This window comes from Diabrotica virgifera, chromosome 7 (genome assembly GCF_917563875.1).
Source record: "Diabrotica virgifera virgifera chromosome 7, PGI_DIABVI_V3a".
NCBI classification, from domain to species: Eukaryota; Metazoa; Arthropoda; class Insecta; order Coleoptera; family Chrysomelidae; genus Diabrotica; species Diabrotica virgifera.
Window position 1 is genome coordinate 227,659,860 of NC_065449.1, and position 13,387 is coordinate 227,673,246.

Here is a 13,387-nt window from a genome sequence, read left to right on the forward strand (position 1 = left end):
AATAAAAGAGAATTAGACCAAAAAAGCCCTTCTAAATATTGAGTACGCACCTTCAAAATCATTTGAAAATGACCATCTTTCTCTCAAATGGGATATCTAAACAAATACAATAATTCTTTAAAAACTAGTAGGCCGATGGGGCCCATCTTTGGTGTTCTAGAGAAAAAAAAACGAATTATGTTAAGACCTTAGAAGAAACATCACGTGATTTTCAAAATAGGTACCTATTAAAAACGTCTAAACATCTAAAAGCAAATAATTTAGTGATTTTTAGCCTCTTCTTACAAATGATCTGTATACACAACAAAACAAGTAAATATATTGATTTGTCTCGTTGATTATAATTTTTTGTATAAATTATCCTACACAAAATACCGACCAGATTACTGGTTCCAGTTGTATATTAGAGTAAAAAGCTGTAAGTAGTTATTTTCTACATAAAATTATGCAAATAATTGTCAACAAAGTGGCGCTCCCAACAGAAGTCAAACCCATAAATGGAGGTACGTATATCACTGACATGACGTTCATATTAATATCTACGTTTTTCATTCATGTAAATTACAATTTAGATTATTATTTTATATATTAGGAAAATTTTGAAACGTGTGTTCAATTTAAACTATGTTATTATAAAATTTTGATTATTATAATAGTATAATTTAAATTTAAGATTAGCGGAAGACAGAAGCAGAGAAGTCAATTTTTGAGAAAAAAAAAACATTAAGTAATAGACCTGGATCCCGCGTACCAAAAAAAAAGTTGATTAATAGCAAGCTGAAAATTTGTTAATGGCTTAACGGTGTCTAGTCAGACAAACTTTGATGTACGGGTACGGGAACACTGGAACAGGGGAAGTTTTAATTGTGGAACAGTTTAAAAAATTGGAACGCCAGATTACGAAAACGTCCCATGTATTTTGTCGGACAGAACTTCCACTTGATTTGTTACCGTTTCATTAAACTCTCATGCAAAAATCAGACTGATATTACTAACCAACATGATTCCTGTCATTTGACATGTTTTTCGTGTTCCACTCATTAAAATGCCCAGTTGGTGATAAAAACCAATCTGATTTTTGCATGAGAGTTTAATAAAATGGTAACAAATCAATTGGAAGTTCTGTCCGACAGAAAACATAAAACGTTTACGTAGTCTGACGTTCCAAATTTTTAATTTGTTCCACAATTAAAACTTTCCCTGTTCCAGTGTTCCCATACATCAAAGTTTGTCCGACTAGACACCGTTAAGCTATTAACAAATTTTCAGCTTGCTATTAATCAACTTTTTTTTGTTACGCGGGATCCAGGTCTATAAGTATTTATTAAAAATACAAAAAAATATCTACTGGTGACATAAAACACACAAGTCAAATCTTATACGTGTGGCTCCATATCAAATAGTGATATTTTTCATACTCACAATTTTATTCAAGCAAGCAAGCAATAGTGATTAACCCAACCTGAGAGACTTGCTCACTCCTTGAGAATGACATTCGGGTGATATAATTCATTGGGGCGAGAAGACTTAACTCGTGTAAGCAGGAATCACTCCACCCCGCTCCAATGCTCAAAACCATCCACTTCCCCCCGATAGCACTCTAATGCGCTATAAGGGGCTCTCAATCAGCAAAGTGCTTATCATGTGGGAGTCCTACACGGACTCGCACACAATATCCTACCACAATCAATGCAGGCCAGCGTGAGGCGCTCTATTCCCGCTATCTCTGCTTGCTTATCTCCGATTTGTATTGCTTAATTAATCTATATTAATGAATATAATGCGATGCCAAAGATGAGCGTGTTGTCTTCTTTTGATAGAGCTATGATTATCTAGCCTTATATTTACTAATATTTGCTCTTTGGGTCTTCTGTGTTTCCATCTATGGTACACATCATATCTTAATATCTTTTGCAGGATCTGGTTTGGATGGTCTTCTAGCTCAGCAAATTTTGTTCTGGCTTTTTCCTCCATCGTATCCAGTACTCATATTTGTTTTAGGTCTCTGAATAAAACCGTTCGACGACGTATCTGGGCACGTTTACAGCTTCTCTGAGGCAGTTGTTGTGTGCCGCTTGGATCTTCTTTTTGTTACTTTGACTTGTGTGACCAAATGCAAGAGATGCGTATGTAATTATTGGCAGTATGATGTTATTTATCAGTCTTGATTTTGTTTTCATGGTTATTTGCTTCTTCCAGTGAGTCTCTTGTTGCCGCTCTGGCCGCTGCTGTTTCCTGGATTGTTGCGTTGACATGTGATGTGAATGTTAGACCTTGGTTCTTTGTGATTCCTAGATATTTAGCGTTGTTTTACCATTCGATGGGTCTGTCTTGCAATGTTAGCTGTTCTTCTGGGTTATCTCTTCTCTTTTTAAAGATAACCGCTTGGGTTTTTGAAGATAACAATTTTATTCAGTTTAGAGATGAACTCAATCAATCAAATCCTTCTATGGTTTAGATCGGCCTGTAGGTACCTGCAATCCACCCTATAACCAAAACGTTTGACTTAACTGATTAGGTGCATTTGTTCAGTTATCAGTGGAATGCTCGTAGCGAAGAAGACTGACCGAGTCATGAGAAAAGGATATTAGGTAAATGATGGCTTCATTTAATTTTTGTAATATGGGTATTCATTACATTGTGTATTTCACGTTTCTTATATCTTTCTGATGTTTTTGATTAATGGTATATCCTGTGCACCCATAACAGCACCCATAGTACACCACTTACTGTTTTCATCAATAGAGCATTATGAAAAATCCTTTGTAACTTTTGCGGACGCTGGCTATCATTATAGCAATTTTAATTTTGTTTGCAGCGTTTCTAAATAAATCGACCGATGTTAGTCCAAACCATTGGTGTAAGTTTTGACGCCATGAGTGTCATCTTCTTCCGGGTCATCGTTTGCTCTCTATTTTACCCATATACTATCAGTATTATACGATATTTATCATGTCTCATACTACGATCGAGGTATTCAAGTTTCCGTTTCTTAATAAATTGTGAAAGAGATTTCTTTTTGTTTTCCCATTCGGCGCAACACTTCTACGTTGGTGGTGTGGGTCGTCCAGGATATTTTGAGGATACGTCGTTACACCCACATTTCGAATGCCTGTAGCTTTTTCATTAGTTTTTCCGTTATTGTCCAGGCCTTTACGCCATACAGCAAGACAGGAAATACATAGCATCTTAGCAGCCATATTTTTAGTGGGAGAGATATGTCGCAATCTGTTAATATATTTCTCATGTTGTTAAATGTTGCTCTGGCCCTGTCAACTCTAGATCGTATTTATGTTGCTCGATCTCATTTCGAGTTGACGACTCTTCCAAGGTATACGTATGTATGAGTCTACGTATTGAATTAATTGATTTTTTATTTTCAATTGGCTGGCAGGTTTTTGAGTTTTGCTCATCAGCATCCATTTTGCTTTCTTTATGTTGAGGTTAAGTCCTCTTTCTTCATTCGCTCTTTGTACCTTGTACCCTGTCCATAAGATGCTGAAGCTCATCAATACTGCTGGCAAGTATGACTGTAGTGTCAGAATATCGGATTTGTTGGAGAATTATCGTCCCATGTTTTTTAGAATTTTAATTAGTTATTCATGTCTTACATTGTCAAAGGCCTTCGAGTAATCTACAAAGCACATATGTTCAAATTTCTACATACCTGTATCAATACTTGCTTGTTGCTTGCAGGCAAAACTTACCTCCCTTGTGCCCAGAGCATTCCCAAAACCAAATTGTGACTCGATGATTTCCGCTTCCCACTTGTAGATTCTGTTATAAATATATGATTTTGATGAAGACATTGGTGATATGATTAATTAGGCTCATCAGTCAATGCTGGCCACATAATTTAGTGTTTGGTTTTTTAGGTATGGCCACGATTTTCCGGAATTCTAACGCTGTCGTATATAACTATTATTAAAAAGAGTGGTTAACGTCTGCGTCTCTAGGACAGGAATGAATTATTGTCCGTTTCGCATGAGTTTTAGCAGTTCAACATGAATATTGTAAGGTCCTGGAGATTTGTTATTTTTGAGGGACCGTTTTGATTTTGTTACCTCTGAATTAGGAATGGAAGGACTTTTACGATGATCATTAGGGCGGTCTAAAACAAAGAGGTCCTTTGTATCAGATTTGTATTTGATTTGTATCAGAACTTAACTTTTTGTTCATAGCGTCGATCTTCTATTTAATGTAATTCATTAACTGTATCTAGGTGAGTAGCGATACACCTATTTGTAAAATGTCAATCATATCAATATTTATTATTTGTTTTTTTTCTATCTTGAGAGTTGACTAGAAATAAATTTATGTGCTATACAGCAACAATGAATAAATGAATGTTTACTTTGTATTTTATTGGAATCTCTGCATTAGTTATTATGATTACAATAATATGTTATATTGCGTAAAAGTATCTGAACATTTTTTATAAAAATTCTAAATATTTCGATATCTTTTTTATGGGATAGGTAGTTATTGGTGACCAGTAATGAGACTTCAGAGCTTTCAGATATGGAAGAAGATGATACGGACGAAGTGTTCAAGATTGAGACAACTATCAATGGAGTCGGGTATTATTCTCCGACGAAAGTAGGATATGCCTATATAGTGGAGTCACTGAAGGTGGACATGAGCTATTACCTCCGATTTCGTTGAACCTCCATAGATTTGCATGAAAATTGGTGAGTGGTTAGAGGATATTTTAAGGAACAAAGGTGACATGGTGCCAACCTGCGCTTTTACCCTGGGGGTGAATGCCACCCCTTCTCTGGGGTGAAAATTATTTTATTAAAAATAACCCCATAATTCGATAGAGGGATAAATTTCAAGCAAAATTTGTTATATAAAGTTATTAAAATAAATCAAAACTTTTTGAGTTATTAAAAATCAAAGATTTTAATTTTTCTTGAGAAAAATGCAAGTTTTTAACCAATTTTTCATCAATAACTCAAAAAGTGTTAGTTTTTACAAAAAAGTTATTATTACCGAAATTGAAGCTAATAAAAAAATGAAATAAATGCCTTACTACAAAAACCTTTTAGTGTTAACTAAAAGTGAGTTATAGGTAATTGAATGTATATTTTTTTCGGCGAGTAAAAAACTCTAAGTATTCAAGCTGAAATAACGGGAAACTGATGCTATTTGTAACATAAATTATTAAACATTTGTCAAAGTACTTAAAAATATCTATTAAATGAGCCCCGACCATGTTGATAGCGTTAAAATTTATGCTCCAAAATTTTTCAAAATTTATCTTTTAAAATTTTTTCCAAAAAATGTTATTGTTTTTTTTTAATAACTCCGTTCCTGTTCACGATATCAGGTTCATCTAAAAACTGTTTTAAAGTTATTTCCAAGTGCTATTAAAGCACCTTGAACCTAATCTTTTAAACCCCTTACTTTTTTAAAAATAAAAGGTTAAATGACCGCGGTTGCATGGTTCCCACAGCAAAATTTAAGATTTAAACGTTTCTATCTCGGTTATTTTTTAACCTATAGAAATAGTAACACAGGTAAAATGTTTGGCGCAGAAAAAACTAAAATTGCGTTATATATAATTTTTTACGTATATTGAGTATTTTTGGAGTTATTATCAAAAGAATATGAGAATTACAATAATTTTAAAAATTTTGATTTTTTTAAATTATACCTTTTTTTCAAAAATATGCATTCTAAACCGGTCAAAGTTATCGAAAACATTACTTGTTCTAATATAAAGAAGTTTTTGTAAGGATTATTATAAATTTTAATTTTTGTGGAAATGGCGTATGTTTTATTTTTCACTTTTTCCTAAAAAATTCGAAACGGTTCCTTTATTTTCATTATAACTTGCTTAATATTGACGTTATTACCTTGTTCTGAAGCTCATTTGATAGGTATTCCGAAGTACTTTGGCAAATGTTTAGCAGAAATATTTTATACATTGCATCGTTTTCCCGTTATTTAAGCTTGAATACTTAGATTTGAGTACTCGTCGAAAAAAATACACATTCAATTGCCAATAACTCACTTTAATCTAACATTAGTTTAGTTCTTTATGTGAGGAATGTATTCTCAATTTTTTATTATCTTTAATTTCAGTAATAATAACTTTTTTGTAAAAGCTTATAGTTTTTGATTTATACGTGAAAAACCGATTTAAAACATGCATTTTTACGAAAAAATAAAATCTTTGATCTTTAATAACTCAAAAAGTGTTGATTTATTTTAATAACTTTATATAACAAATTTTGCTTATAATTTGACTGCACTAATACGGCAACGACACGAGGCGTCAAGTCTATAGAAGGCCAGGAAAGCGATTTGCTCAATGTTGTATACGAGAAACTGTGTCACGTGGAGGTGGTTCTTGTATGTTTTGGACAAACATTTTATGGATGGGAAAACCGAATTGGACACATTTTGGAGGAACATGTGGTTCCATACGCGATATTTATTGGCTAGGCCTCTATTTTATTGCACGATAATGTATAATGCGATACTGCACGAGTCACCACAACCTATCTGACTGAGATCGGTATCATCATCATCAACAGCTATTCCAACCATCGTCGGATGTAAACCTTCCTTAGGTGTGTCCATTCATATCTGTTTGTTGTTTTTTACATCAATTCGTGGCCAGCCATTCGCCTGATGTCATCAGTTCAGTTGTTTGAGGTCTGCCTCTACTTCTTTTGCTCGCCCTTGGTCGCCACTCGAGAATTCGCTTTGTCCAGCGGTTGTCTTCCATTCTTCCTATGTGTCCTGCACAGTTCCATTTTAACATGGCAACCTTCTGGATCACATCTGTTACTTTTGATCTCCTTCGTATCTCTTCAGTGGACTTGCAATCACTGAGCTTAATGTTGAGCATTCTCCGTTCCATAGCTCTCTGAGTCACTTGAAGTTCGTGGACTATGCTGTTGTTAAAAGCCCAAGTTTCGGTTCCGTATGTCAGAACTGACAACACGTACTGATCGAACGTTTTTGCCTTTAAAGTGTGTGGCAAGTTTGATTTAAATACTGTTTGTAATAGACCAAATGCTGCCCATGCTCAGGAACATCTTCTATTTAAATCAGCCTTTAGGTTAAGCTTTGACAGTTCTATTTTTTGTCCCACGTATATATACAACTCAACTTTTTCTATATTACATATTGTTGTCCAGAGTTATATTTCCATTTATATCTAGAGATTCGTTGGTTAGATATTAAGTTTTTGCTTGATTTATTTTTAATCCTATTTTTTTGATTTGGCATTTAGGTCCAATAGCTAGTGTTGCCCAAATGCAAGACCAAGAGTCTTACAAGTCTCGCAGTTGCCTATTAGCCTATTGCATATCTTTGAACAACGTGACAGAGATGTACATTTTAAGCTAGAATATCATAGTCATAGTAAAGACCAACCAAATTAATAAATATCTAGACCAGCGGTTCTCAATTTGGGGTGCATGTACCACTGGTGGTACATATCATTATTTGCGGTGGTACACAAAACGCAAACACAGCTAAAATCAGCACCACAATTATTATTATACTTAATTAGATTACCTAGCTAGATACCTATTTCAGTTAGTTGTTAACAAAAATAATAAAAAGTATTTTATGGTTCATGACTCAAAATTATTGAGAATTACTGATCTAGACAACTGATACCGGGTGGAGTTTGAACCCATGATCTAAGTGATCCGTGCCTATGTTCTAACTAACTAAAGTTTATTAGAAACTTATATATTTTATTATATTAATACAGGGTAGCAAAGCCATATCCATGATGAACGGCATTCTGTGGGACCAGACAATATCTAAAGCGAACAAACAGCTCATATACAATAGCATACTTAAAAGTATAATCACATATGGCAGTGAAGTTTGGCCACTGAAACAAAGAACGGAGAAAATGCTACTAGTAACAGAAATGGACTTCTGGAGAAGAGCAGCAGGCAAATCAAGAAGAGATCGGATACCAAATGAGAGAATACGAGAAATTATGGGAGTCACACATACAATAATTGATGACATAAAAACAAAACAACTAGTATGATACGGCCATGTACAGAGAAAGCCAGATGACAGGATCCCTAAGCAGATTTTGGCATGGACACCACAAGGGAGAAGAAAAAGAGGAAGGCCGAGAAGAAGCTGGAGGGAGGGAATTGAAAAAGAACTAGAGGAAAGAGAAATCCTTCCAGGTCTATGGTTAAACAGAGAAGAATGGCGGTTAGGAGTCGGAAGGCGTCGAAGAACGCTGTAAACCGATAGTAATAGTAGTATTAGTGTATTTTATTATCCAACATAAGCGAATTTAATGTACAATATAAGCGAAAATATGAGGTTATCGTTGTAATTTCAGTATTTTATAAATGCTAGAATATTCCACAGAGTGATGCTAGGCTCTGTAAAAAAACACACTTTTATTGGTACACCCGGTCTACAGTGACAATAATAATTGACCTGTCTAGCAACAATAATATTACAGCGATATTTATAAAAATAAGACAACAAAAAATCACTTAAATCCCACAACAGTCTTAGGAAATTCAAGACATTAACAATGACCTGTTTTAAGGTGGTAAGTAAATTTTTTGGAGAAGTGTATATTGTTAATTTCGGTATTTTATTTACACTGTTCCTTTGTCTCGTTATCATACATCATACTATTCATACTTTTAAATAATAGCCGCGCTGTTTCGGCAAATTTTCTGTAACCCAGTGATCTCATAGCATAGATCATAGCACATTCAGCAAAAATAATACATAATAGTCTTACTATTCTATATACCGATAATTTATCAGCAAGGTGACATATTTTTAAAAAGTTTGGATATGATATTTGATATTACTATCGGCGTCGCAAAGCAAGAATGTTATGTTATGATTAGAAGGCGACTATTCTCATAATAGGTCTGGATCTCGCGTATGAAAAAAAAGTTGATAATTAGCAAGGTGAAAATTTGTTAAGAGCTTAAGGGTGTCTAGTCGGACAAACTTTGATATATGGGAACACTGGAACAGGGAAAGTTTTAATTGTGGAACAGTTTAAAAATTTGGAACGGTCAGACCACGAAAACGTCACATGTATTTTGTCCGACAGAACTTCCAATTGATTTGTTACCCTTTCATTAAACTCTCATGCAAAAATCAGACTGCTATTTATCACCTGTCATAATTCCTGTCATTTGACATGTTCTACGTGTTCCACTCATTATCATGCCCATTTGGTGATAAATGGCAGCCTGATTTTTGCATGAGAGTTTAATGAAAGGGCAACAAATCAATTGGAAGTTCTGTCGGACAAAATACATGTGACGTTTTCGTGGTATGACCGTTCAAAATTTTTAAACTGTTCCACAATTAAAACTTCTCCCGTTCCAGTGTTCCCATATATCAAAGTTTGTGCGACTAGACACCCTTAAGCTATTAACAAATTTTCAGCTTGCTATTAATCAACTTTTTTTTCATACGCGGGATCCAGACCTATAACCCGGACAACTAATTTCAGAGAAGTCGTCTGATGGGAAGGAAAGTACAAAATATTTTATTTTTACATTGTAATAATGATCTGAGTACGTGTCAAATGTGTCAAGTGTTCTTTAAATGGATATTTTGACTCGCTATGTATGTTTATGGTATTGTTCGTAGTGAACATAAGTCCAATTTTCAAAATTTTTGTTACAATTTTTTTTTGTTTCTCATAAAGTATGTAAGAATATAGCCGAACTAATATACATACTCCCTAAAACGACCCTCAGTTCTAACTGCAAGACGCAAGAGTCTCGCAGGCTAAGTCTTGTTCTTGCTCAAGTCTTGCACAGTAAGTCTTGGTCTTGGTCTTGCTAAAATTAGGCGGTCTTGGTCTTGGTCTTGCGAAAACGCAAGAACAAGACCAAGACTGCAAGACCAAGACCGATTTTGGGCAACACTACCAATAGCATTTCCTGCAATTCTTCTCTGTCTTTTGCTATTAGCGTAACATCATCGGCAATTCTCAGATGGTTTAGGTTTTCGCCGTCTATCGTCACTCCTTTATTTGCCCATTCTAAAGTTTGAAACATATCTTCTAGACTAGAGCTAAGGTAAATAGTTTGGGTGAGATAGAATCTCCTTGTCTAAGCCCTCTTTGCAGTTTTATCTTTTCTGTTTTTCCTTCTGTTTTTATTTGTGATGTTGCATTGTCATATATATCGGTATGAGATCGGTATACCTACAATAAATTGGCCTTCGTTGAGCCCGTACTTAAATCCAATAGATAATGTTTGGGATGGGCTTAAACGAAGGGTCCGGAAAAGAAATCAGGCACCAGGGAGCATAATGGAATTGAGAGCTGCGCTTAACGATGAATTTAATCTATTAGAAAAGTCTTCTGACCCATACAAAATCGATTGGAAAGTGAAATTAGGAGTAGGTAGGTAATATCAAATACTGAAAAATAAAGAAAATTAATTTTGTAATTGATGATTTCTCTGTTCATAACGTCTTCCTTGCGTTCGTTCCAATGATGAATATTTAGTAAATTCTGTTCATATTGCATATTGTTTTGATAATGCTTCTCTCTCGCTGTTGAGTCGATTTTTTGCACTTAAGTGTATTTCATATTCTTAATATTACAGTTAAAAATATTTTACGAAAAGAAGAGGCTGTAAGTGCAATCTTTCAAAAAACAATTTTATCGTCGATTATAGGTCAGTCCTCTTTTCTAATTTGGGTGTTGAGTGTTGACCATAAATAAATAAAATTTATGTAGTAGGTATACAACAACAATAAATACAGTGAGGTTTACTTTTTCTTTTCTCGAATTCCCCGCATCAATTACGATTCAATAATAATGCGTTGGGTTGCGTAAAACAATGTGACAGCCATATGGTGCCTGCCTTACTGTAAATGGTAATGTGGAACAGATTCGGGTAGGATTTATCGCATAGAAGGCTATGGGAAAAATTATTATTGTCATGTTACTTAAGTTAATAAATATGTCGGCTACTCAATTAATAAACACTATAAACTATTTAGTTTTTAGATAATATTTTAATTGATTGTTTGATAAAAGTTGACATGAGAAAAACCGTTTGTGGAATTTTAACGGAGCGCTACGTTATGGTTAAAAAATTAAATTAAAACATACTGGTTTAGCGTATAATTTTTTTTTATAATTTAGTTTTTTTGTCAATATGTACTTCCCCAACCACTTTTTTGTGGAGGGGGGTCCGCGGATTTTTACCACATTGTAGTACGTTATTCTTCTTCTTCTTCCTGGTTCCTTAATAGGCTCGCACCTGTTACATCTTCGGATGCCTCCTCATTAGATATCCAGGTTGTCACTCCATCTCTTCCTTGGCCTTCCTATACTCCTTCGGTCGTTTGGTGATCTGTCTCGTGCTATTTTTATCAGTTTTCCTTCTCCCATTCTGTTTATATGGTTATACCATTGTTTTTTTCTTTTCAGTGTCCAGTCATTTATGTTCTCTATATTACAGCTTTGCCTGAGGTATGTGCTACGTTGTCTGTCCCATAATGTTGTCAACCACCTCCCTTCCACTTCCCTCACCTCTTATTTTTAAATAGGGAATAGGGGTCGTGTGCTAGCTCATTTGAAAGGCTGTTTAATTCTCTATTCGGTAATATAAACATTAACATAATTGTTTATACAGGGTGTCCAAGAAAACAATTTTTAAATTAAATTAATTGACACAAAAAGAAGAATGTATGTAATTTATTTAATTCAAAATACACTCTACTGCTGTCAATTTCAATGTTCAAGCTGCCACCCATCTGCCTCTTGGTAGGTTGAATATTGAATTTAAGCAACAAACAATGTTTATTTATCACATAAACATTTTTTTCCGTTTTCTGTCAGCAGTAAAATGTATTTTGAGTTAAATAAATTACATACATTCTTCTTTTTGTGTCAATTACTTTAATTCAAAATAATTTTTCTTGGACACCCTGTATAAATAATTATGCCAATATTAATATTACTGAATAGAGAATTGAATAACCTTTAATGAGCTAGCACACGACCCCTATTCCCTATTTAAAAATAAGGGGTGGGGATGTGGAAGGGAGGGGACCTTAGATCAAAAATCGACCTGTTTCGTCATTTTCTTAAAATCCAATAAATACTGCCAAATATCAAGGTGGGCTCTTTTCTTTTTCCCACTCTGTATATTTGATGCCAATGGACTGTCGAGGTATTTGCTAAAAAAATATTTATCGAAATTTCTATAACCTACAACATTCATTTTTTATTCTTTATATTTATCATCATTCTTTATTATTTATTATTACAATTATTATTAAAACTATACATTAAACGTTTTTCTAAATTTTCTACAGAAAAACAGTCGTAGGTATATCTGATTGTAATTGTTTAAGCATAAACGGAAAAATTTCTTTCTACTTCACATGAAGTTAAGAAGCCAACTTTAAATTTTGTTTAATTAAGGGTTCTACCTATAAATTTAAATTATCTTCACATTTCTTCATAATAATATTTTTTTTAATTATTTTTTGATATCCCTCATTTCTCTTTAACACCGTGCAGATTTTTGATACACTTTGTTGGTTTCACCAAGGTGTTTAATTATTTCATTTAATGAATGGATAATTTCAATACCTACTTTGTTCTAAAGAAATGTTTCGCTTTTTCTAATTTAGTACAAAATACTCGCTAAGCAATATTTACAAAATTGGTTTGGATATGTGTCAAATTACTTTTTAATAACGGTTTTTTTTAAACATCCACACATTTTTCATAGCACCTGAGTTACGTCTACATCGAAACTACAAAAATGACGTCTCTAATTCCCTCAAAATTATCGGTTATGAAATTTACAGAATTTAACCATGTTCTCCATCTAGTTATCACAGGTTCAGGTGGTAAAGGCACATTAGGTAAACGATCTTTATACACCTATACTCGCAGAAAGGCTTTTAAAAATATGTTTTTATATTTGATACAAGGGTATTGACAATTGTAAATTCCATCCTTACAGTTTGTAGCATCCTGCTACTCTATTTGTAGCAGACGCGTGCTCTAGACAAGTAACAAATTTGAAAAAAATATTTTTAAATGTTGTCCACCTTTGGTCATATGGCGCAGCATCACTTAACAATAACAAAATGTTTTCACTAAAAAAATGTGACTGCATATTGTAGAGTCCGCTTCCTCTCCTTTATTCGTCGCCTTATAAATTGTAAAAGTCAGATATTGAGGATGTTACCAGAAAGTGGTTCCACGAGAATTTTCAGATTTATTGTTTAGATCTGAGACTTCTCATTTCTCTTTAAAATGCATCTATGCAAAAAAATGCAAAAAAGTCTAAAAATATGCAATTTTAATAAATGCATATGCACTTACAAAATTTATCCAAAATATGCAAATATGCACTTAATATGCATTTTG